The sequence below is a fragment of the Panthera tigris genome, chromosome B3 (assembly GCF_018350195.1).
Source record: "Panthera tigris isolate Pti1 chromosome B3, P.tigris_Pti1_mat1.1, whole genome shotgun sequence".
Classification (NCBI taxonomy): Eukaryota; Metazoa; Chordata; class Mammalia; order Carnivora; family Felidae; genus Panthera; species Panthera tigris.
The window spans coordinates 80480755-80503123 of record NC_056665.1 but is presented as its reverse complement, the minus strand read 5'-3'; the positions used below and the strand labels follow the sequence as shown (position 1 = coordinate 80503123).

The 22369-nt window shown below is 37.2% G+C and overlaps 2 protein-coding genes across 9 annotated transcripts in view; one reads left to right on the top strand and one right to left on the bottom strand.

Moving 5' to 3' along the window:
• The window catches only part of AP4S1 (adaptor related protein complex 4 subunit sigma 1), a 51625-nt gene extending 50267 nt beyond the window's left edge, over window positions 1–1358 (bottom strand). For 3 of the 5 annotated variants that reach the window (XM_042989525.1, XM_042989522.1, XM_042989526.1), the window contains exon 1: window positions 102–1358. The gene's annotated coding sequence lies outside the window, so the exon portion shown is untranslated. The remainder of the gene's footprint in view (window positions 1–101) is intronic. The other 2 variants (XM_042989523.1, XM_015544680.2) reach the window with 2 other exon arrangements.
• Window positions 1–22369, top strand: part of STRN3 (striatin 3) — a 105636-nt gene that overhangs the window by 548 nt on the left and 82719 nt on the right. The gene's annotated exons all lie outside the window — the stretch shown is intronic.

The following is a 22369-nucleotide window of genomic DNA, read 5'->3' as shown; positions in this document are numbered from 1 at the left end:
CGGGACGGCTGCGGCGGCAGGGTTCCCGGTCGGGGGGGGGGGTGGGGCCGGGACTCCCCTCCGTCCGAGCCCCTGGCCTTGGGAGGCCGAGGGGAACCTACCTGTGCAGCTCGGGGGGGGGGCGATACTCCTGCCTACGGTTCTGGCGACGGCTCTTCCGAGAGCCCCCCTCCCCCTTTCCCGCAGAAGCTTGTTCCCCAACCCTTCTTAGCTGCGCGGTGCGGGCTTCCTTGGGGCAGCCATTTTGACTTTTAGTATGGCGTCTGCGGGGGCTCCTCTGGAGGCGGCCTGCCGGGCCTCCGGGGCTTGGGACTAAACTCCTTTCTGTGGGATAGTCCGGCTTGGGGTTACTGGGCATTGAGGTGGTTTTTGATTGTGCCTGTTGAGATGGAGAACCCGAGGAAGGGGTTTGGGCTGGACATTTTATTACCTTTTTCCTCATCACCCGCCCCCCCCCCCATCCTATTTGGCATTTTTGGCCCCCTCCCCCGGAGTTGGTACGCACTTGCCCCTTGACAGCCACGCTTCTTTCCAGGTCTTGCTGCATACTTGTGAAGTTTTCATTTCCTATCGCCAACTTTAGGTACCTTCTTACCTGGGATGCTGCTTTATTCACTTAGGTTCTCTTTTAGTTAGTTCTTCCTCAGTGACTGACTCATCTGTGCTTCCCTAAATTGAGTTTTTCTTTTTAGAGTACCCTTCAGCTGGCCTCCTCCTCCTCCATCCCCTTTATCCATAAAAAGCCAAACCAGAGTATCTCTGCTGTCTTTATGAAACGACCGAGAAAAGATTTAATACTAGCTTGAAGTAAAACGTACTTTCCCACGTTACTAACACAGGGGAAGCAAAGTTAAATATCCTCAGGACCCTTAATAATTGAGCCTTATTTGATCTTTTTAAGGTGAAACTTTGATAGGCTGGTTCACTTTTGGAAGATGTTGGTAGCTGAAGCGCTCATGTCTTGAATTTCAGAATGGCTATATCTTTTTAAGAGGATTGTTCAACTCTTGGGTATTTGTGTTTATTTTTAAATCCCTTTCCAGGGCAAATTTAGGCTTAGAAGAAAAAAGCATGCATCTAAATAGTGTCGCACCTGTTCTTCAGACTGGTATATATTTAGAATGTAAGCAGTAGTGTTGGCTGATATATACGTTATATATGTTGGTGAATAGTTAGGAAAATACAGTGTTTAAAGAAGGAAGATTGGATTAACTTAGAGTGTCTTCAAACAAATATATATTACTTTAATTTTGAGTTAGTAAACTTTTATTGGACTCTACAAAGTTGTTGAAGCTAAACTTTTAAAAAAGTAAGGATGTTGGGATGCTTGGGTGGCTCAGTTGGCTAAGTGTCTGACTTCGGCTCAGGTCAAGATCTTGCCATCTGTGAGTTTGAGCCCGAGCAGGGCTCTGTGCTGACAGCTCAGAGCCTGGAGCCTGCTTCGGATTCTGTGTCTCGCTCTCTCTGCGCTTCCAACGCGCGCTCTCTCTGTCTCTCTCTACTTCTCAAAAATAAACTTAAAAAACATTTTTTTACAGGGTAAGGATGTTTCGGGGCGCCGTGGGTGGCTTAGTCAGTTAAGTGTCAGACTCTTGATCTCAGGGCAGATCTCGATCTCAGGGTCATCAGTTGAAGCCCCACTTTGGGCTCCACAGCCTGGAACTTACTTGAAAAACAAAAAAAGCATTGGTGTTTATATTTCTTGACTCTTTATCAAGTCTTCAAAAAAATTAATTACAAGTTAATACCTGTTAGTCAATTCAGTGTTTTAAAATTGTGCTTTGATATATTTTTGGACTTTTAAAAGTATAGTTTTCAAAAAGCTTAGGTAAGAATTGTCTGTTGTTTCTTTAAACTTATGTATAATGTGGTCTAAAATGTCTGAGATTTATAGAGTTCTACTGATACACAACTTCTTACTGTACCATGTTGCAAAGAATATTTTTGTGAAGATAGTGAGACAGTTATTTTTTAAAATTGCATTTACAAATGCACAAGGCCTGGACTCACTAAATAATACCTCACCAGTCCCTGGATACAGTGTCTATGACCTTTGCACTATGGTATGAAAGCTTGTATTCCCCCGCCCTAGAGGGTGAGACGTTTATTTTGCCCTGTAAGTACCTTGAAATATTGGATTTTAACACTTTGCAAGTTAACAATGCATTTATAAGCTTCACTAATTTAAGTATCTGAAAAAATGTCTTATTTGTGTCTAAATTAATAAAATCTATACCTTAATGAGATCTATATTGTCTGCCTTAGCCCTTTCTTTCCCTTTTAGTTCTCTTTGCCAGTAATGGTAAAAAAAAATTTTTTAAATTTTTTTTAACATTTATTCATTATTGAGAGATAGAGACTGAGCACGAGCAGGGGAGGGGCAGAGAGGGGGGGAGACACAGAATCCGAAGCAGGTTCCAGGCTCCAGGCTGTCAGCACAGAGCCCGATGCGGGGCTCGAACTCACAAACCATGAGATCATGACCTGGGCCGAAGTTGGACGCCCAACCGACTGAGCCATCCAGGCACCTGTAAAAATCTTCTAAGATTCCTTTTCCTTGTTTGCTTTCCAGTTGATGTGCTATTGGCATATTAGTCCTGAAAGAGCCATTGTAAGTTTTTTTTTGTTTATTTTGAACAAATTCTACAGTGTTTCTAGACTCTTGTTTCCAGGGATTTTCATTATTTCACAGAGATTCTTTTGGAATAAAATGTTCGTGATTATATTTGTATGATTTTGTTCTTCATATTTCTCTAAAATGTTTTATTGGGTTCCTTAGTTAATTGGGTTTCAGGTTTGCTTCTGGAATACTGAATTTACTTTAGATAACTTCAGTCTTGAATAGGATTGCTTGTGAGAAGCACATTTAAAAATGTATGTGTTGGGGTGCCTGGGTGCCTCAGTTGGTTTAGTGTCTGACTTCTGCTCAGGTCATGATCTCACGGTTCGTGAGTTTGAGCCCCGCATCCAGCTCTCTGCTGTCAGCACCAAACCCGCTTCTGTACCCCGTCTCTTGCCTCTGTCTTTCTCTCTGTCCCCCCTCTCTTGCCTCTCTCTTTCTCTGTGTCTCAAAAATAAACATTTAAAAATGTATGTGTCAAGGATTGCCTGGCTGGCTCAGTCGGTAAAGCATGCAACTCTTGATCTCAGGGTTTTAAGTTCAAGCCCCACGTTCGATGTAGAGATTACTTAAAAACTAAAATCTTTTTTTCTTTTTTTTAAAATATTTTTACTATTTTTGAGACAGAGAGAGACAGGGCATGAGCCGGGGAGGGGCAGAGAGAGAAGGGCACACAGAATCCAAAGCAAGCTCCAGGCTCTGAGCTGTCAGCACAGAGCCCGACGCGGGGCTCGAACTCACGAACCGTGAGATCATGACCTGGGCCGAAGTCGGACACTTAACCAACTGAGCCACCCAGGTGCCCCAAAAACTAAAATCTTAAAAAAAAAAATGTGTCAAATAAAAAATTTATTAGAGTTTAGGTGAAGCATCACTGTATTTTGACTGTAAACTTAAACTTATTTTAAAGAATGATAATGTATAAGAAAGTTTAAATATCATTATTGTGTACAGCCTTGGGTCACTGTTGATGTATAGATGAAGTGACCAAAAAATGTTCAGTATTAGAACTATTCAATAACAAATATGACTAGGTTAAGGTATTCCCAGTTTTGATGTAAAATTTCAATATGAAATCATATTTTCCCTGGCTTTGGAAAGGATTTTAAATTGGAACTTTGCAGTACGGTTCTGTTCTCTGTAAAAAGTGCTTTGGGTAAAGGTCTGTCCTAGAAACTTGGAACTAAAGTAGAGGATCATGTCTTAATAGTGCTATTTTATTCTTGTGATATTAACTTACATGGGATTCAGGTAAAGCTTGAGTAGTAAGGCTCTAGGACGATGATTCCTAAGTGAGGGTGCTAATCAGAATCACTTGTAAAACTTTTAAAACTATGCAGGTCGCCACCTTATCTTCCAGACTTTTGGATTAATTTGTTCTAGGACTTGTAAAAGAGACCGTTTGGGGATTTTAGCAATTCATGTTATGGAAAAATTGTAACTGACATTTGATGAGCACTACAACCTTATGAGGTAGATATCATTCCTATTTTATAGGTGAGGTAAACTTAGGTGAAATAACTTTGCCAAGGTCACTCACCTATAAGGTATTGCAGCTGAGATTTGAACCTAGGTTTGTATGAATCCAAAGCCTGTTGTCTTATTACCACTTTTATAACCACTGTATTATGTTGTCTTAACATTTTTTTTCTTTTAAAAAAAATTTTTTTTTTAACGTTTATTTATTTTTGAGACAGAGAGAGACAGAGCATGAACAGGGGAGGGGCAGAGAGAGAGGGAGACACAGAATCTGAAACAGGCTCCAGGCTCTGAACTGTCAGACGCGGGGCTCGAACTCACGGACCGCAAGATGGTGACCTGAGCCGAAGTCGGCCGCTTAACCGACTGAGCCACCCAGGCGCCCCTACATTTTTTATAGAAAGGGAATCTGACTTGTAATTCTTTTTTTTTTTTTAATGTTTGTTTATTTTTGAGAGACAGAGAGACAGCATGAGCGGGGGAGGGGCAGAGAGAGAGGGAGACACAGAATCCGAAGCAGGCTCCAGGTCTGAGCTGTCAGCACAGAGCCCGACGCAGGGCTCGAACTCACAAACCGCGAGATCACGACCTGAGTCAAAGCCGGACGCTTAACCGACTGAGCCACCCAGGCACCCCTGTAATTCTTTATCCACCATTATGTGGTACACATTGGTACATTTCAACATAGTTTTATTGAACCTCAATTGTGTGCCAGTTGTAGTTTATGTATGTTGCAAATGTGTCCCCCTGTTTTTCTCTGTAATGGTATGTAATATGTGTACTTATGTACATATGTACCAAATGCTTGTTAGCTATAAAAATATGATATAGATAATGCATAGAAAATGTAGTCCAGGAGTTCGTGTTCTAAAACTATTATGCAACAAATGTAAAAAAAATTTTTTTAAGTTTATTTATTTATTTTGAGAGAGGGAGAGAATCCCAAAGCAGGCTTTGTGCTGTCTGTCGGCACAGAGCCGGACATGGGGCTTGTTCTCACAAATTGTGAGATCATGACCTGAGCCTAAATCAAGAGTTGGATGGTTAATCTGAGCCACCCAGGAGTCCCAACAAATGTAAAACTTTTAATTAGTGTTTGTATTTGCACATCCTGGCCTACAGATTTGTCATAACTTGACAGATGTTGGCACTTAAAGACCTTCGTAGGTAATTTGCTTAAGTTGCTTACAACTTTTTTTTTTTTTTTTTTTTTTTGAGAGGGAGAGGGTGGGAAAGAATAATCTTAAGCAGGCCCCCACACCCTTTGAAGGGCTCAGTCTCACAACCTCATGACCCTGAGATCATGACCTGAGTGGAAATCAAGAGTCAGACGCTTAACCTGCTGAGCCACCAAGGCTCCCTTATTTCATTATTATTAATCTATGAAATTACAAAAATATGAACAGTATGGTGGTGGTTTTGTGTAAAGGCATTCCCTTTATTCTGAGAGTTTTAGGCTTCATAAATTCTCACTGTTAATGCAGTTCCCTATTTCAAATGATGGTGACAACAGAGGGAAAAAACTTTGATAGAATTAAGAGGACGCAACCTTATGTCATTTTCCCTGTTTTTGAAGTTCTTGCAAACAAAAACTCTAGGGACCACTAATCTAGAATTCTCTCTTCCTGTTTTTACCCCTCAACTCTGCTGTATAGTCGGCCCTTTTGCCTTACTCTCTCAAACCTGTCTGAACACCTTGTAGGACGTGGTTTTTTTTCTTTTGATGGTCAGCCTTCAAATTGCCAAATCATGTGGCCTTTTTACAGACTTGATGCACTTAATCAGCACTTTTTGCTCTTGACTATTTCTTCCTTAAAATCCTTTTCTTTGGCTTCCACTATGTAATTCTCTAGTTTCCCTTTTGTCCATTTAAAACTTTTCTTCATGTTACCTCTCCATTGTTCCCAGTTATTCCCTGGGACTCTTGTTCTCTTAGTATATTGGCTGTATGTTTCATTCGGAATCAAGATTTTCAGCTACTGCTTTAGCTCTTACTATCTAACATCTTTTGGTTACTGTTTGCTGAGTGTTATTCCAGTGCTTCAGTATTAATTCCTTTAATCCTAAAACAACCCAGTGAGGTTGACACAGTTGATTTCTTTTGTTGTTGGGTTTGAGGGGGTTGTCGGGGGGGGCACTAGAATATTGGGATGCAGAGGTTAATTAATGGGCCCGAGATCATGCAAGTAGCAGGCAGGCTGGACAGGCTGCCTTTACAAACAGTATTCTTACCACTACTAGATTTTTTTGGTTTGGTTTTCAAATGTCTCCTATTTGTAATTTCCTGTCTAACTTGTTATTTTAAAGTCAAAACTTTCAGGTGTGCCTGCATGGCCTGGGTCAGTTAAGCATCTGACTCTTGATTTCAGCACCTCAGGTCATGATTTCAGTTGGTGAGTTTGAGCCCGCATAGGGCTCCACTCTAACCGGGTAGAGCCTGCTTGGGATTGTCTGTCTGTCTGTCTGTCTGTCTGTCTGTCTCTCTCCCCCCCCCCTTTCCTGTCTCTCCCTCCCTCCCTCCCTCCCCATCTCTCTCTCTCCCTCTTTCCTATGCATGCACATGCTCTCTCTCTCTCTCCCCCTCTCAAAATAAATAGACATTAAAAAAATAATAAATTTAATTATTCAGTTCATCTCAAATGCCTGCTTCTCCCTCCCCATACAACACACTTTTTACAACTTACTTATTCTCCTTTTCCTCTGTTAACATTTATCACCATCCTTGTCATCATTGAGTCTTGAGTTTTATTGATTCTATCTAGTGTAATTATTCAGTGAATATATTTGAGTGTTATTTTGTGCTAGCCACAAAATGATGTATGAAATAAGGACCTTTCCCTCATGAAGCTTGTATTCCAGAAATAATAAAATGTGATAAACCAGAAACTTACAGGATGGTGAGACAATAAATGATGATGGGAAATCTATGTAGATAATGGACTTTCAGATAAACGGGTAACATTTACTGAGCAATTTCTATATGCCAAAAATTTAAATTCTTACCATGTTAGCTAATCTAATTGTCGTAAAGCCCCTAGAGGGTAAGAATACTTTTAGATCTGAAGTATGAGTACCTAACCATGGTATTTCAATTGGAAGGAAGTTCTAAAGCTGGAAGGAGCTTTGAAAGTGTGTTAACTGGATTGCAGTGATTCAAGGGCCTATCTAATATAGATTGTATTAATATGCTAAAAAAATTTTAATCTAGTAATTAATATTTTGGGATTTTAGTCTCTTTTGCATATATAATGAAAGTTGTGAGGCCTCTTTTAGTTTAAAAAAAAAAAAAAAAAGGACAGGTGAAAAATTTTGCATAGAATATCCCTGAAGCCTGATAACCACTCACCTGGGAAAATTATCCTGGTTTAATCTGTGATTTTCATTTCTTCACTTCACTGTCTTCCTTCAGGGTGTTCCTCCTGCCTGAATTCTCTGAAATCTATCAGTTTCCCTCCACCCATGCCCCTGTCTTAACAGTTTATTCTCTACATTGTAAATATGATTGTGTTGCATATACTCTTCATTTTTTTTATTATGGAAAGTTCTAAATATACACAAAAATAATATGGTACCTGTGATCTTCCACAGACTTGTCATTCATCTTAAACATGACCAGTCTTATTTTACTTATACTTGTATCCACTCCTCCCCATCCTAGAGTATTTCTAGTAAATCTCCGTCATATAATTGCATCCATGAATATTTCAGTGTGTATCTAAAAGATAAGGACTTTAAAAGATAACTACACACCATTATTTGATTGGAACTCTCTCCATCTTTTTCTTGCCATTCTTTTTCTTTCTTTCTTTCCCTCTTTTTTCCTTTTTTCCTTTTTTTTTTTTTTTTTAAAGAAATCAGGTGTTTGGTCCTTATAAAGGTTCCCAGAGTCTGCATTTTGCTGAGTACTTCCCTATAGTATAGCTTAATATATTCTGTTCTGTTTGGATCTAGGGGCTTGACTGGAAATGGTTTATTTTCTTTCTGGGGAAGGGGAGGGAGAGGGTAAGACTACACTGTTGAGACTTAGTTATGTTTTATGTTAGCAGGCTGTTGTCAGTGCTTAGGAACATTCTCTCCATAGGGCCACTCTTAGATTTTAAAAAAGTTGTTTAGAAATTGAGATGTAATTCATGTAACATAAAATTTACCCTTTATGGAATGTACATTTTGTGGATTTTAGTATATGTTATGTGGTATACACTATGTTGTGTAGTCGTCGTCATTGTTTTATTTCAGAATATTTTCATCATTCCACAAAGAAACTGCACCTATTAGCAGTTAGTCCCAATGCCCTTCCCCTCCCCCAGCAACCACTACTTTCTGTCTCTGTGAAAGAAATAATACTTTCCGTTTCTGTGGGTTTGCCTACTCTGGATATTGCATACTACCACTAATAGGATTCCATATCATACAATATTTGGCTTTTTGTGACTTTCACTTAAGACAATGTTTTCAAGGTTCATGTTGTGGCATGTAGCAGTACTTTTTTCCTTTTTATGGTTGGATAATACTCTGTTGTGTGGATATACCAAATTTTGTCCATCAGTTGGTGGACATTTGGGTGTTTCTACATTTTGGCTGTCATGAATAATGCGGCTGTTTCCATTTGTGCACAGGTTTTTGTGTAAACTTACGTTTACAACTCCTGGGTATATACTTAGGAGTGTCATTGCTGGCTCATGTTCAACTTTTTTGAGGAATTTTATGTTTAACTTTTTGAGGAACTACCAAACTATTTTCCAAAATGACTGCACCATTTTACTTTCCCACCAGCAATGCAGGAGGGTTCCACCCTTTTTTTTTTTTTTTTTTAATTTTGAAATTTGTTTGTTTTAAGTAATCTTTACCCTAGGGTGGGGCTTGAACTCAAGAGCCACATGCTTTTCAGACTGATCCAGCCACGTGCCCCTTTTTTAACTTTGAAATGTATTTTTTTAATCATTTTTTTCTTTTTACAAAATGCTTTTTCCCTTGAGTTTATTTAATTTTCTTTTGATTTCAAATTGTGTTTTCTTCCTCTATCCTCTCTTTCTCATTCACTATTTCTTAGAGCAATTTTAGGTTTACAGCAAAATTTGGGGTGAAAATACACTTTTCAACCTCTTCCCCACCATCGATAGTCCCACTATTTTGGTATATTTGTTATAACCGGTGAACCACCATTGACCCATCATTATCATCCAGTCTATAGTTTATATTAAGGTTCACCCTTTGTATTGTATGTTCTTTGGTTTTTAACAAATGTATAATGACCTGTATCTACCTTTATAGTATACAAAATAGATTCACTGCCCTAAAAATACCATGTGTTCCACCTATTTCTTCTCTCTCCCCAAACCCTGGGTAGCTAGCTAGTGCTCTTTTACTGTCTTCCATAGTTTTGCTTTCTCCAGAATGTCAGTTCACTCAGCAATGTTCAAGATTCCTTCTTAAATGTCTTTTTGTGGCTTGATCTTTTTATTTAGTGCTGAATAATATTTCATTGTATATATGTACTGCACTTAATTTGTGCACCAATTTTTTTTAAAGATTTCATTTTTTAAAATTTAAATGTTTTTATTTTTGAGAGAGAGAGAGCATGCATAAGGTGGGGAGGGACATAGAAAGGGTGACCAAGAATCTGAAGTAGGCTCTTTGCTGATAGCAGAGATCTGGATGAGTGGCTCAAACTCATGAACTGTGAGATCATGACCTGAGCCAAAGTTGGATATTTAACCAACTGAGCCACCCAGGCACCCCTGAATATTTCATTTTTAAGTAATTTCTCCACCCAAAGTGGGGCTCGAACTTGAAACCCTGAGAGCAAAGTCGCATGCTCCACTCTCTGAGCCAGCCAGTCACCCCTGTCCACTTATTGAAGGACCTTATTGCTGCTTCCAAGATTTGGCAATTATGAAGTGACATTCATGTAGAGGTTTTTGTGTGCACATAAGTTTTCAGGTTATGTAGGTAAATAACAGGGAGCTTACTTGCTGAATTATATGATAAAGGTATGTTTAGTTTTTTAAGAAACTGCCTAATAGTCTTTCAAAGTGACTATACCATTTTGCATTCCTACCAGCAATGAATGAGAAATCTTTTCTTTTTTTTTTAAGTTTATTTATTATGAGAGAGAGCTCACAGGAGTGGGGGAGGGAGAGAGAGAATCCCAAGCAGACTCTGCACTGTCAGCACAAAGCCTAACATGGGGCTCAAACTCAGGAAGCATGAACCATGAACTGTGAGATCATGAACTGAACCGAAATCAAAGAGTTGGGATGCTTAACCAACTGAGGTGCCACTATGAATGAGAATTCTTGTTGTGCCACATCCTTGTCAGCATTTGATGTTGTCATGTTTTGGATTTTAGACATTCTAATAGGTGTGTAGTGGTATCTTGCTTTAATTTGCAGTTCCCTAATGACACAATGTTGAGCATCTTTTCATATGTTTTCTTTGCCATCTTTATATCTTCTTTGGTGAGGTGTCTTTTCAGATCTTTTGCCTATTTTTAAATTGTATTCTCTATTTTCTTCTCTCCTGTCATTTACTTTGGTTTTGGTTGGAATGATGTTGGGCGTTGTTTCTAGTCATTTATGAATAATTGTTCAGTAAACGGCAGCCACACTATTATTTAGAACATTTAGTATATATTTATTTTAAAAGGTTTTTTAGTGGTTTAGTGTAAAAGAATGACTAATTGTAATAGCACTTTGCCATTGGCTCAAGAGCTACCAAAGGTAATGATTAAATATACTTTATCTGGAGATACTTCTAAAGTCTCTAATTGTACAAGAGTTGGACCTATGGTGGCTCCCAAACCTAGTTAATGATCATAATCACTTGGGATGCTTTAAAAGCACAGATTCCTATATTCCATTCCTCGTCATTGTGATCAAGGAATCTGAGGTGGAATCTGGGTTTTTGAAATGTATACCTGGTAACTTTGATTATCAGCCAGATTTAGGAACCTGAATGATAAAAGGTTATTAATGATTGGGTATAGTCCATTTCTCCATCTGCTTTCTCTTCAAAATCCTCATTCCTTCTATTGGTATTAAATTTTTTTTTAATGTTTGTATATTAACATTAATGTTGAGAGAGACAGAGTGTGAGTGGGGATAGGGGTAGAGAGAAAGAGACACAGAATCCAAAGCAGGCTCCAGGCTCTGAGCTGTAAGCACAGAGGCCGATGCGGGCCTTGAACCCCACGGACTGTGAGATCATGACCTGAGCTGAAGTCAGACACTTAACCAACTGAGCCACCCAGATGCCCCTTAAATTTTTTTTTTAATGTTTATTTTTGAGAGAAAGAGAGACCAGGTGCAAGTTGGGGAGGGGCAGAGAGAGAGAGGGAGACACAGAATCCAAAGCAGGCTCCAGGCTCTGAGCTGTCAGCACAGAGCTACGCGGGGCTCGAACCCATGAACCGTGAGATCATGGACCTGAGCCAAAGTTGGGTGCTCAACCGACTGAGCCACCCAGGTGCCCCTCTCCTATTTGGTATTTTATAAACTTTAGCAATGTGTTTATTGCTCCCTTCTTTGCACTCAAAGTGACTTGCATGTGTATACTTACATTGTTGCACTTTTATTTTTTATTGTTAATATTTTACTTTTCTGCTTTCTAGTACATTGAAGCTACTCATTAACAGGAATTAATATTTGATTTGATTGAATTTGATTGAAACATACCATGGTGTTTGATTACATAGATGAAAACTTTACATGTCCATAAAAAGAACTATTAGTGATAATATCTGCTAACATTTAATCAGTTTTCTGTGTGTTGGGAATCATTCTAATTTTCATACCATGCCTAAATCATAGATACAGTTATTTCCATTTTAGAAGGAAACATGGGCAAGAGGTTAAATAACTTGCTCACCATAAAATAGTGTGGGTAATGAAGTCAGAAGCTGACAAATTGCTTTTGAACAGTATGTTACACTGTTTTAAAAGTTGATACCAGTACTTGGTGTTCCTTGGGACCACCTAAGTGGTGAAGAATTGTAAGCAAATGACTAATGGATAGGCTCAGTGTGACAAGGTCTAAAAAGTATTGTAACTAGAGCAGTTATAATTGTGTAGTGAAATTTTGGATCACTTTCAGATAGAGTTTGTAAAAAAGATCTTTAAAATTCTTACTGAACAATTTCAAACTTTTTTTTTTGTTGTTGTTTTTTGTTTTTTAATAAGGAGTGGTTCAGAATTAAGTCTTGTACTTATCATAAGTCTGTCCACCCTTGGACGCACATTAGTAACCACTTTTATTAGTACTGTATGTATCCTTCCCATTTTCTTTATGCAAATAGACAAAAGCAAATATACACTACCCTATTTTTCACTTTTTGATTTAATATTTCTTGGAAATCATTCTATATTTTTTAGTAGAGAGTATTCTCACTTTTTTCTAACAGCTGCATAGTATTCTACTACGTGGACTAGCCAGTTGATTTAACTACAGTACTTTGCTATTGCTGGATGTTTGTGTTAACTTTTCCCATAGCATTTATAGCTATATTCTTCTTAAATGTGTGAGCAACCAGCATTGCTGCCTCAAAATAAATTCTATTGAATTACTTTTTGTTTTTTTAGAGTTATTAGCACTTGTAAAATTAAAATTTTTTATTGCTTTGTTATTTCATGTTTGCATTTAAATCTGAATTTAAATTAGAAGTCATGAATATTTTAGCTTTGAAAACTGTTAACCAGAGGTTGGTTCATTTAAACTGTAAGTCTGTTACTGAAATCTTGAAGAATGGAGAAAGGCAAAACAAAGAAGATGATGAAATAGAAAAAATGGGGGTGGGGTAAATGGGAAGAGGATATAGGTAAATGATAGAGAAACAGTGGGTGAGTATAATAATATGCAACTAATAGTTGTCTCAGATAATAAAATAATTTTAGAGTGGCTTAGACTAACATTTGTTGGTTTTTTTCTAGAGCTTTAAAAAGTGGACTGGACTTCCTCCATAAGATTATATTTAAAAAGGGGGTGGGGATGGGATTGGAATTCTAGAAAATCAGTGCTTATGAATCTTTATGCTTCATGTATATCACTACATCCAGGTCATTTGCTTCCTAACCTTTAATGTAATTTATAATTTTAGACTTGTTTGCTTGTTTTCCCCCTTAAGATTGATTGTAAACTGAGAGGAAGAGTCTACTTTTTTTTTTTAAATATATATATATATATATATATATATATATATATATATATATCCCTAATGTGACAGTAAAGGACCTGGCACGTAATAGGTATTTGTTAAAATGAGTGAAGTTGGGGCACTTGGCTAGCTCAGTTAGTAGAGCATGTGACTCTTGATCTCAGGGTCTTGAGTTAGAGCCCCACGTTGAGTGTAGAGTTTACTTAAATTATAAATGAGTGAAGTTAAGCTGTTAGATATGAGAAGCTGAATGGTAATTTTTGTAGTATATAATAGGAGAAAAAGCCCACAAGATGGAAATAACATCTCAATAGTAAATTACTGTTCTTCCCTTGACCTCTCATTTGCTACCGGAATGAAACCAAGCTTTGTTTTTTTATTAATAAGGTATTCAAAATTATTTATTCCCTTCTTCCCCTCCTGGGAAATGGAGTATAAAAGAAATCACAACATAATTAAAATTAATCTCTGGGATTAATGTGAGGGTGGAGGTGGGGTCAAATTACTTTTTCCTTATAAAATGATAATGATTTTTATGAAGAATGTTTAATGACTACTCAATGCTTCTAATAAACTAAAAATAAGAGTTCCATATTATGTGCTAAATCAGCTTTATAAAGAATATGTTGAAAAATGTAGTACAAGTATTTAAGAAACCTTTATGATTTTGGGGTGATGGGATTATTGGCAACTTTTCTGTTTTCCTTATTTAAAAAAAAGACACAGCAAATATTGCAGAGTAGATATTTTCTTCTATTAAGATTGGTATTTCACGTATGGATTTTTTTTTTAAGTTTATTTATTTATTTTGAAAGAGATGTGGGAGGGGTGGAGATAAAGAGAATCCCAAGCAGGCCTCCGCACTGTCAGTGCAGAGCCCTGTGTGGGGCTCGAGCCCAGTAACCAAGCTGAAACCAAGAGTCAGACACTTTACCAACCGAACCACCCAGGTGCCCCAGAAATGGATTGTTTCTTTATATCTATATGGTTATTGTTGAAAAATACTTAATCATAAAACAGCAAGCTGAACTTACTAGTTTATTTTTTTTTTTCCCTTAAAGTAAGCTGTATGCCCAATGTTGGGCTTGAACTCGCAACCCCAAGATCAAGAATCGCATGTTCTACCCACTGAGCCAACCAGGTGCCCCTGAACTTACTAGTATTTTTAATGAATTTATATTCTAGTTTATCTTTTCCCTGTTCCTTTTTTTTACTGATTTCTTTAAAAACTGATAGATACCCTCTATTTCTTCTTAAGATTTTATTTTACGATTAAAATTTTTGTTTTGTGGCTGCATTTAGTTGCTTTTAATTTATTTTGTAATTTTTTGTGTTTTTAATATTTATTGTTGAACTAATAAATTTATATGAAAATCAAACTACCGGAATGTCAAAGATACTGACTTTTTTGCTAATTTTACTTTTCTAGTAACAACACTGGTGTCTTTTTGGGTGTGTATCATTTCAGAACTTTTTTCTTTTCTTTTCTTTTTTTTTAAAGATTTTTAAGTAATCTCTACACCCAACATGGGGCTTAAACTTAACAACCCTGAGAACAAGAATCACATGTTTTACTTACTGAGCCTGCCAGGCATCTCCCCCAGAACTTTTTCTATACATACACAACAGTGATTCTTAACTGGGGGGGGGGGGGGGGGGGGGGGGGGGCGCAATTTTGCTCCCGTGGTATGTTTCGCAGTGTCTGGAGACATTTTTGGTTATCACAACCAGAGAGGGGGTGTTACTGACATCTAGTGGATACAGGTTAGGGATGTTGTTAAACATGCACAGGACAGTCTTCTATCCCCCCAAATAAAAAAAAATTATGTTGTCCATATGTCAATAATGCTGAAATTAGAAGAAACTGATGTACAGGTAACTGTATATGTGTGATTATACAGATCATCTCCATTCATCTCCAGTGCTTAGAAAAATGCCTGGTAGTGGTATTGTTGAGTGAGTATATTAGTTAAAAAAACCCTCAGACTATAATTTATCATAAATATTGTACCACCTCAATATGCATAAATCTCCCTAATTTTTAATAGTACAAAATGTATGAATATAAACACTGTCATTTCTCAGTTTTGCTTAGAAACACATGAAATACTAGAATGCTTATGGCCAAAATAGTTTGTCCTCTCCCCATCCTGTCCTCTAGTCGAGCTTTCCAGAAACAATCACTGTCAACTGATATTTACTTATTCTTACATAGTAGAAATCTGAAACTACTGTCTCTGACAATATCTTACATTATCTTCTAACCTCTTGTAGAAGAAGATTTATCACACCCCTTTTGTCTTCTTTCATTATTCAATATAGATAATAAAATTAGTTAAATCATTAGATTTTACATTATTACCCTGTAAATAATAGTGAATCAAGTGAATACTGTGAATACTTTCCCTTTTTTGTAAATTTTTTGTTTTTTCTCAGAGTTATGTGCCTCTTTTTATTTAGTTTTCTGTGTATTTGTTGCTGTTTTTCCAAAAGATCTTAGAAAGCTGTAAGGGTTTTCAAATTCTTGGTTAAGAGTGCATCATACTATCTATCAGTTTTGCTGCTTGTATGGAGGGAGAGGAGTGGAGAGAACGGTCTATCCCATTGCTCTGATCTAGACTTTTTTTTTTATGTTTATTCATTTTTGAGAGAGAGATACAGAGTGCAAGAGGGAGAGGAGCAGAGAGAGAGACAGACAGACAGACAGAACCTGAAGCATGCTTCAGACTCTGAGCTGTCAGCACAGAGCCTGATGTGGGGCTCAAACTCATGAATGCTGAGATCATGATCTGAACTAAAGTCTGACACCTAACTGACTGAGCCACCCAAGTGCCCCATAGACTTTTTCTTACTCTCTCTCTTTTTTTTTTTAAATATTTATTTATTTTGAGAGAGAGAGAGAGAGAGAGAGCAAGAGAGCATGGGGGGAGGGGCTGAGAGAGAGAATTCCAAGCAGGCTCCTTACTGTCAGTGCAGATGGGTTCCTGGGGGCTGGATCTCACCGAGCTGTGAGATCATGACCTGAGCTGAAATCAAGAGTCCATATGTGCTGAGCCTGCTTCAGATTCTGTTTCCCTCTCTGTCTGCTCCCTGCCCCCCCCCCCCGCCCTTGATGTCTCTCTCTCTGAAAAATAAGTAAAACATTAAAAAAAAATAATAATAAGAGGCAACTGGGTGGCTTAGTCAGTTAAGTGTCCAACTACTGCTTAGGTCACAATCTCATGGCTCGTGAGTTTGAGCCCCAAGTCAGGCTTTGTGCTGACAGCCTAGAGCCTGCTTTGGGTTCTATCTCCGTCTCTCTCTCTCTGTCCCTCTCCAGCTTGCACTCACACTCTTTCTCTCTCAAATATAAACATTAAAAGACATTTTGTAATTAAAAAAAAGTCAAGAGTGAGAAGCTTAAGGGCCTGAGCCCCCCAGGTTCCCCTGATTTAGACTTGTTATTAAAATTTGATACAGAGTGGGTATTCTGAAACTTCTGTGGGATGTTCTGTTTGTTTCAGAGTTGCTATTCTGAAACTTGTGTCCACTCTTCAGCAGTTGGGAATCCCAACCGCCCCCCCCCCCTTTTTTTTTTACTGGATCCCATTCCAGCTTTTTTCCTGGCTGAGTTCTTCATTTTGCTGAAATTGTTACCTGATTGATTCTTGAATAAAGTTACATAGGAGGTACATTTTAGCGACTTGTAACTTTTTAAAATGTCTATTCTAGTCTTACACTTGATTGGTAATTTGGCTCAAAGTAAATTTCCATCAACATTTGGAGTATATTTTCTTTGAACTTTTCAGTATTGCTTTCACAGAATTTGGTGGATCTTATTCTGGATCTTTTTTAATGCATGGCTTGAATTTTTCTCTAGGTATCTTTGTTTTATCCTGGTGTTAATAAATTTCATGAAAGTGCATATTGTGTCAGGCACTGAACATATTCGAAGTCTTTTTCAATAGAGGGCACTGTAGGCATTTTTGTAGTTACTACTTTTGAGTTAGACTATATTATGCTTGTAGGGATTTGAGCACCCTGCCTCCGAGACACTAAATAAATACTAGTATAACCCAGTAGTTATTGGGACAACTAGAAATGTCCCCTGACATTTCAAACACCCCCCTATAAGGGCAGCAGTACTAATCTTTTTTGAGAAGTGTTAATTTAATCCCAAGTCATTAGGGCACATGTTTTGTCGATTATGGACATGCTTGACTTAAAATTTTTCTTCTGTCTCGTGTTTTTTTTTTTTTCCTTTTGGTCTGTTTTCTGAGATATATTCTTCCAACTCTATTTTTCAGTCTACTGTCTTAAATTTTTATAAAGCATTTTCTTGGAGCACCTGGGTGGCTCAGTCCCTTAAACATCGAACTCTTGATTTCAGCTCATGTCATTATCTCCTGGTTCCTGAGATGGAGCCCAGCATTGGGCTCTGCCCTGACACCGTGGAGCCTGCTTGAGATTCTCTCTCTGCCTCTCCCCCACACATGCATGTATGTGCTTTTTCTCTCACTCACTCTCTCTGTATATTATACTTATATTATATTAACAAAAAAATAAAAAACATTTTCTTGTTTGAACTTTTACAAGAATGGTATTCTGGTTTTTTTTAACAGATTTTTTTTCTGGCATAGTGGATTTTCTGTTTTGAAGCTTTCTTTACCTATTATTGATGGTTTCCTTCAAATTTCGTTTTTTATTTTGCCTCCCCATCTTCAGTACATCATGCTTTCCTCAAATATTGGTGACCATTGACTGTCTATTCATGCTTAAGAGTGAGATACTATAAGGCTAGATGGTAACTATGAGATTTTTTTTTTGTCCCTTTTCTTAAAACTTACTTTTATTTCCATTCTTCAGAAAGGCCTACCTAATACTTGTTTTTAAAACTCAACGACAGTGACTTTTAATTTGCTTTAGCCTTATGATAGGTTTGTTTTCTTAAATCTTTAGTTACTTATAATTGGTTCTCTGAGCTTATAATTCTCTGACTTTTCCAGATAACTTCTTTGCAGACTTCTAATGGTCTCAAATGTCCATCATTGTGATTTTGAAATTTTAACTATATGGAAGTAGAATTTATCATTCTTGCGCTACATTTTGTTTTGAGCCTACTTGCAGGATAATATTCTGTCTCTGTTGTACTTTTTTAGAGTCTGTTTTTCTTCAAGTGTTCTATTCTTTCTGGAATTATGTTTTTTTTATATCCTATATCTTCCATTAGTAGATGGTCACTTTCTCCCTAGGTTTTTATTATTTCCACTTTACCAGTCTTATGTAAACTTAAGTCCTTGACTGTCCTTTAGTTATTCTTTAGCCATATACTCCCATCTTTCTGGTTAGTAGGGTCTTTGTGTTCTACACTGTTTTCACAGTTTCTGGTGTCCTTAAATCCTAGTTTTTGCAAACCAAGTTCAATTTCATTTTTAAAGTTCCCTTCTCAAAGGCAGTGAATACCTCAAACCTTTAGCTTCTGTTGTGCTATCTGGTATAAACAAACATGGCATGTAGTACAGATGATTTAAATTCAGTTTCTAAAGAAAGTGGTTTTTTTCTTTAAAAGTAACTATGTCATTTTTATTGTCCTTTAATACATAATATACTATAATTGATTTTCCCCTCTGTTTATAAAATTGTAAGATACATATACAGAACTTACCATCTTAACCATTTTTAAGTATACACTTCAATATTGGGCAACCATTACCACAATCCATGTCCAGAACTCTTTTCATCTTGCAAAACTGAAACCCTATACACGTTAAATGATAACTACCCATTCCCTGCAGTCCTTGGTAACTACCTTTATACTATCTCAAGGAATTTGACTACCCTAGGTACCTCATGTAACTGGAATAATTCATTATTGTCTCTTTCATGACTGCTTTATTTTACTTATCATTACGTCCTCAAGGTTCACCCATGTAACATATGTCAAAATTACCTTCTTTTTTAAGGCTGAATAATATATTCCATTGTATACATATACCACAGTTTGCTTATCCATTTATCTGTTGATGGATACTTGGGTTGCTTATACCTTTTAGCTATTATGAATGATGCTGCTAAAACATGAGTGTACAAATATGTCTTCAAGACTCAGCTTTCACTTCTTTTGGTATAATTGACTCTTACTTGATAATAAAATTGATAAATTCAATACTTACAGGTAATACTTTTTTCCATCTAATGTTCTTTTCAAAATCTGAATTCAAGGCATTTACGTATTTTTATTGATTTTTTTAAAAGTTCGAACATTTTTTTTTAAGTTGTAAGACTGGCAGATTTACATGAAATCATGTGACTGCTGATTTAGACAACAGTGCCTAAATCAAACCTATCAGAATTTGAATCTGATATAGAAATTTTCAGCAGAAGCATGCCAGGCAGCTAGTTACTGTCTGTAAATTTTCAGTTGTTCCACCTTCCCCTCTAACTCAGCAGATGTCTTTATCTCCTACTTAACAGAGAAAATAGAAACCCATCAGATGGGGAGTTGTTTATATTCCTGCTACCAAATCTACAAATTGTAGATGTGCGCTTAGGCTGCTCTTAAAATGGGAGACATTTCTTAAAAGGCTGATCTCTACCGATTGTTCATTTGTTTATTCAGTCATTGGCTATTTACTAAGCACCTACTCAATAGGTGTGTGTCTGGGTTTAAAGCTATAAACAAAACAAAATAAAAATTAAAAATAAAAATAATAAAATATAAAATAAAGTTTTTGTCCTCTTGAAGCTTTGATTCTGTTGCGTAGAGAAAGTAAAGGTTGTCATGTGGTGGTAAGTGCTGTAGAGGGAGATAAAGCAGAGAAGTGTGATTTACTTATTAAGGGATGGATTTGTGTGTAAGAGATTACTACTTAAATAGGGAAAAACCTCACTGCTGAACCTTAGATATCTTTTGTTCCTCTCTTCTTTTAGTATTGTCTACTTTTCTGTAAGGTATTTTTTGGTGTACCATATTTATTTATTTTTGTACCATTTTAATTTGTTCTTTTACGTGGTTTTTTGAGTTACTTTGTGAGTGGTTCGACTGAGGATTACAGTTCACATTTTATCAGGTTTGGATTAATGCTGATTTAATTTACAGTAACAGACAAAAGCTTTGCTCCTATGAAGCTCCATTCCTTTCCGCCTCCCTTGTGTTACTATTATCATACAAATTACATCATTTTCTATTGTATACTACCAACACGTTTCTAATTATTTGCCAAATGTGGTCATCTTGTAAATCAGATATGAGGAAAAAAAGTTACAAACAAAAATATAAGGTCTCTTACAGTTACCTGAAAAGTTACCTGTACTGATGCTCTGTATTTTCCATATGGATTTCAATTACCAGTTACTGTCTTCTCATATAAGCCTGAGGGGCTCCTTTTAGTATGTGTTTTTAGGGCATGTCTACTAACAACAAGCTTTCTTAGTTTTTTTGTTTTGTTTTGTTTTTTAATCAGGAATGTCATAATTCCTCCTTTGTTTTTAAATAATTGGATGTAGAATTCTTGGCTGTCACTTTCTTTCACCACTTGAAATATATTGTCCCACTGCCTGCATGGTTTCTCTGAGTAATCAACTGTTAATCTTGGGAGGATCCTTTGTTGATGAGTTGCTTCTTTCTTGATGTTTTCAAGATAATCCCTTTCTCATGGCTATTGACAATTTCATTATGATGTTGTGTTAGTATGGATCTCTTTGAGTTTATGCTACTTGAAATTCATTGAGCTTCTTGGATGTGTATATTCATGGTTTTTTAAGAATCACATTGGGAAGTTTGGGGTTGTTATTTAAGTATTCTGTTCTTTTTTCTCTCATCTCCCTATTACGCATACATTGATATGTTTAATGGCATCCCACAGGTTTCTAAGGCTCTGTTCATCTTTTTTTTTCAGACTGGCTAATCTCAGTTGAACTGCCTGAAGTTTGCTGATTCTTCTGCCTGCTTATATAATATACTGTTGAGCCCCTCTATTGAATTTTTCATTTTACTCTATTTCTCAAATCTGTAATTTGTTTTTTTTTTAATGTTTGTTTATTTATTTATTTTGGCGGGGGCAGAGAGAGAGAAGGGAGAGAGAAGGGGGAGAGGGAGAGAGAAGGGGGAGAGAGAGAGAGAGAGAGAGAGAGAGAGAGAGAATCCTAAGCAGGTTCTGCACTCAGTGCAGAGCCTGATGTGGGGCTCGAACCCACAAACTGTGAGATCATGACCCGAGCCGAAATCAAGAGTCAGATGCTTTGCCAGCTGAACCTCCCATTTGCCCCTCTGTTTTTTGTTTTTTTTTTTAATAATTTTTGTCTGTTAATATTCTCAATTTGGTGAAACATCATTTTCATATTCTCCTTTAGTTCTTTAGATATGGTTTCCTTTAGTTTTAAAATTTTAAAAAGTTGATTTAAGGGGAGCCTGGGTGGTTCATTCGGTTAAGTGTCCATCTTTGGTTCAGGTCATGGTGTTGCTGTTCATGGGTTCAAGCCATGTCAGCTGTGCTGCCAGCTCAGAGCCTGGAGCCTACTTCAGATCCTATGTCCCCTTCTCTCTCTGCTCCTCCCCTGCTAGCGCTCTCTCTCTTTCTCAAAAATAAATCAACATTAAAAAAATTTTAAATAAAATAAAATAGTTGATTTAAAATCTTAGGCTAGTAAGTTCAGTGTCTGCTCTTCCTTAGGGATAATTTATATTGACTGCTCCCTCTTCACCCCACCCCTCTGGATAATTTACTGCTACTCTTTTTTGTTGAGTGACTTTTGGAACTAATGCCATAAAGTCTGTATTTTTTTGTTGTATATGGTTACTGAAGTCTCTTATCAATAAGCTAATGAGTAGGCAGAAATTTCCTTGGATGCCTGGAACCTGTAAGTCTTTCAGTCTTTGCTAAGGGGCTCTGTGTGTATACTGGGACATGCCTTGGGACTCAGCCAGGCAGTTTACACCTCTGTGCTAGCTTTCTTTTTCTGCTTGTACGAAGTGTAAAGTTAAGGACCACAGGTTGACAGTTGCCTCTGATTGTTTTTGACCAAAGGCACCCAGAGAAAAGGCTATCTAGACTGGATGAGCTGAGTCTGGTCAAATAAAGACAGCTTTGCTACAGTAGAGTCTTCCAGTGTAGTCACCCAGGTGCCCCAAAACCTATTTTAAT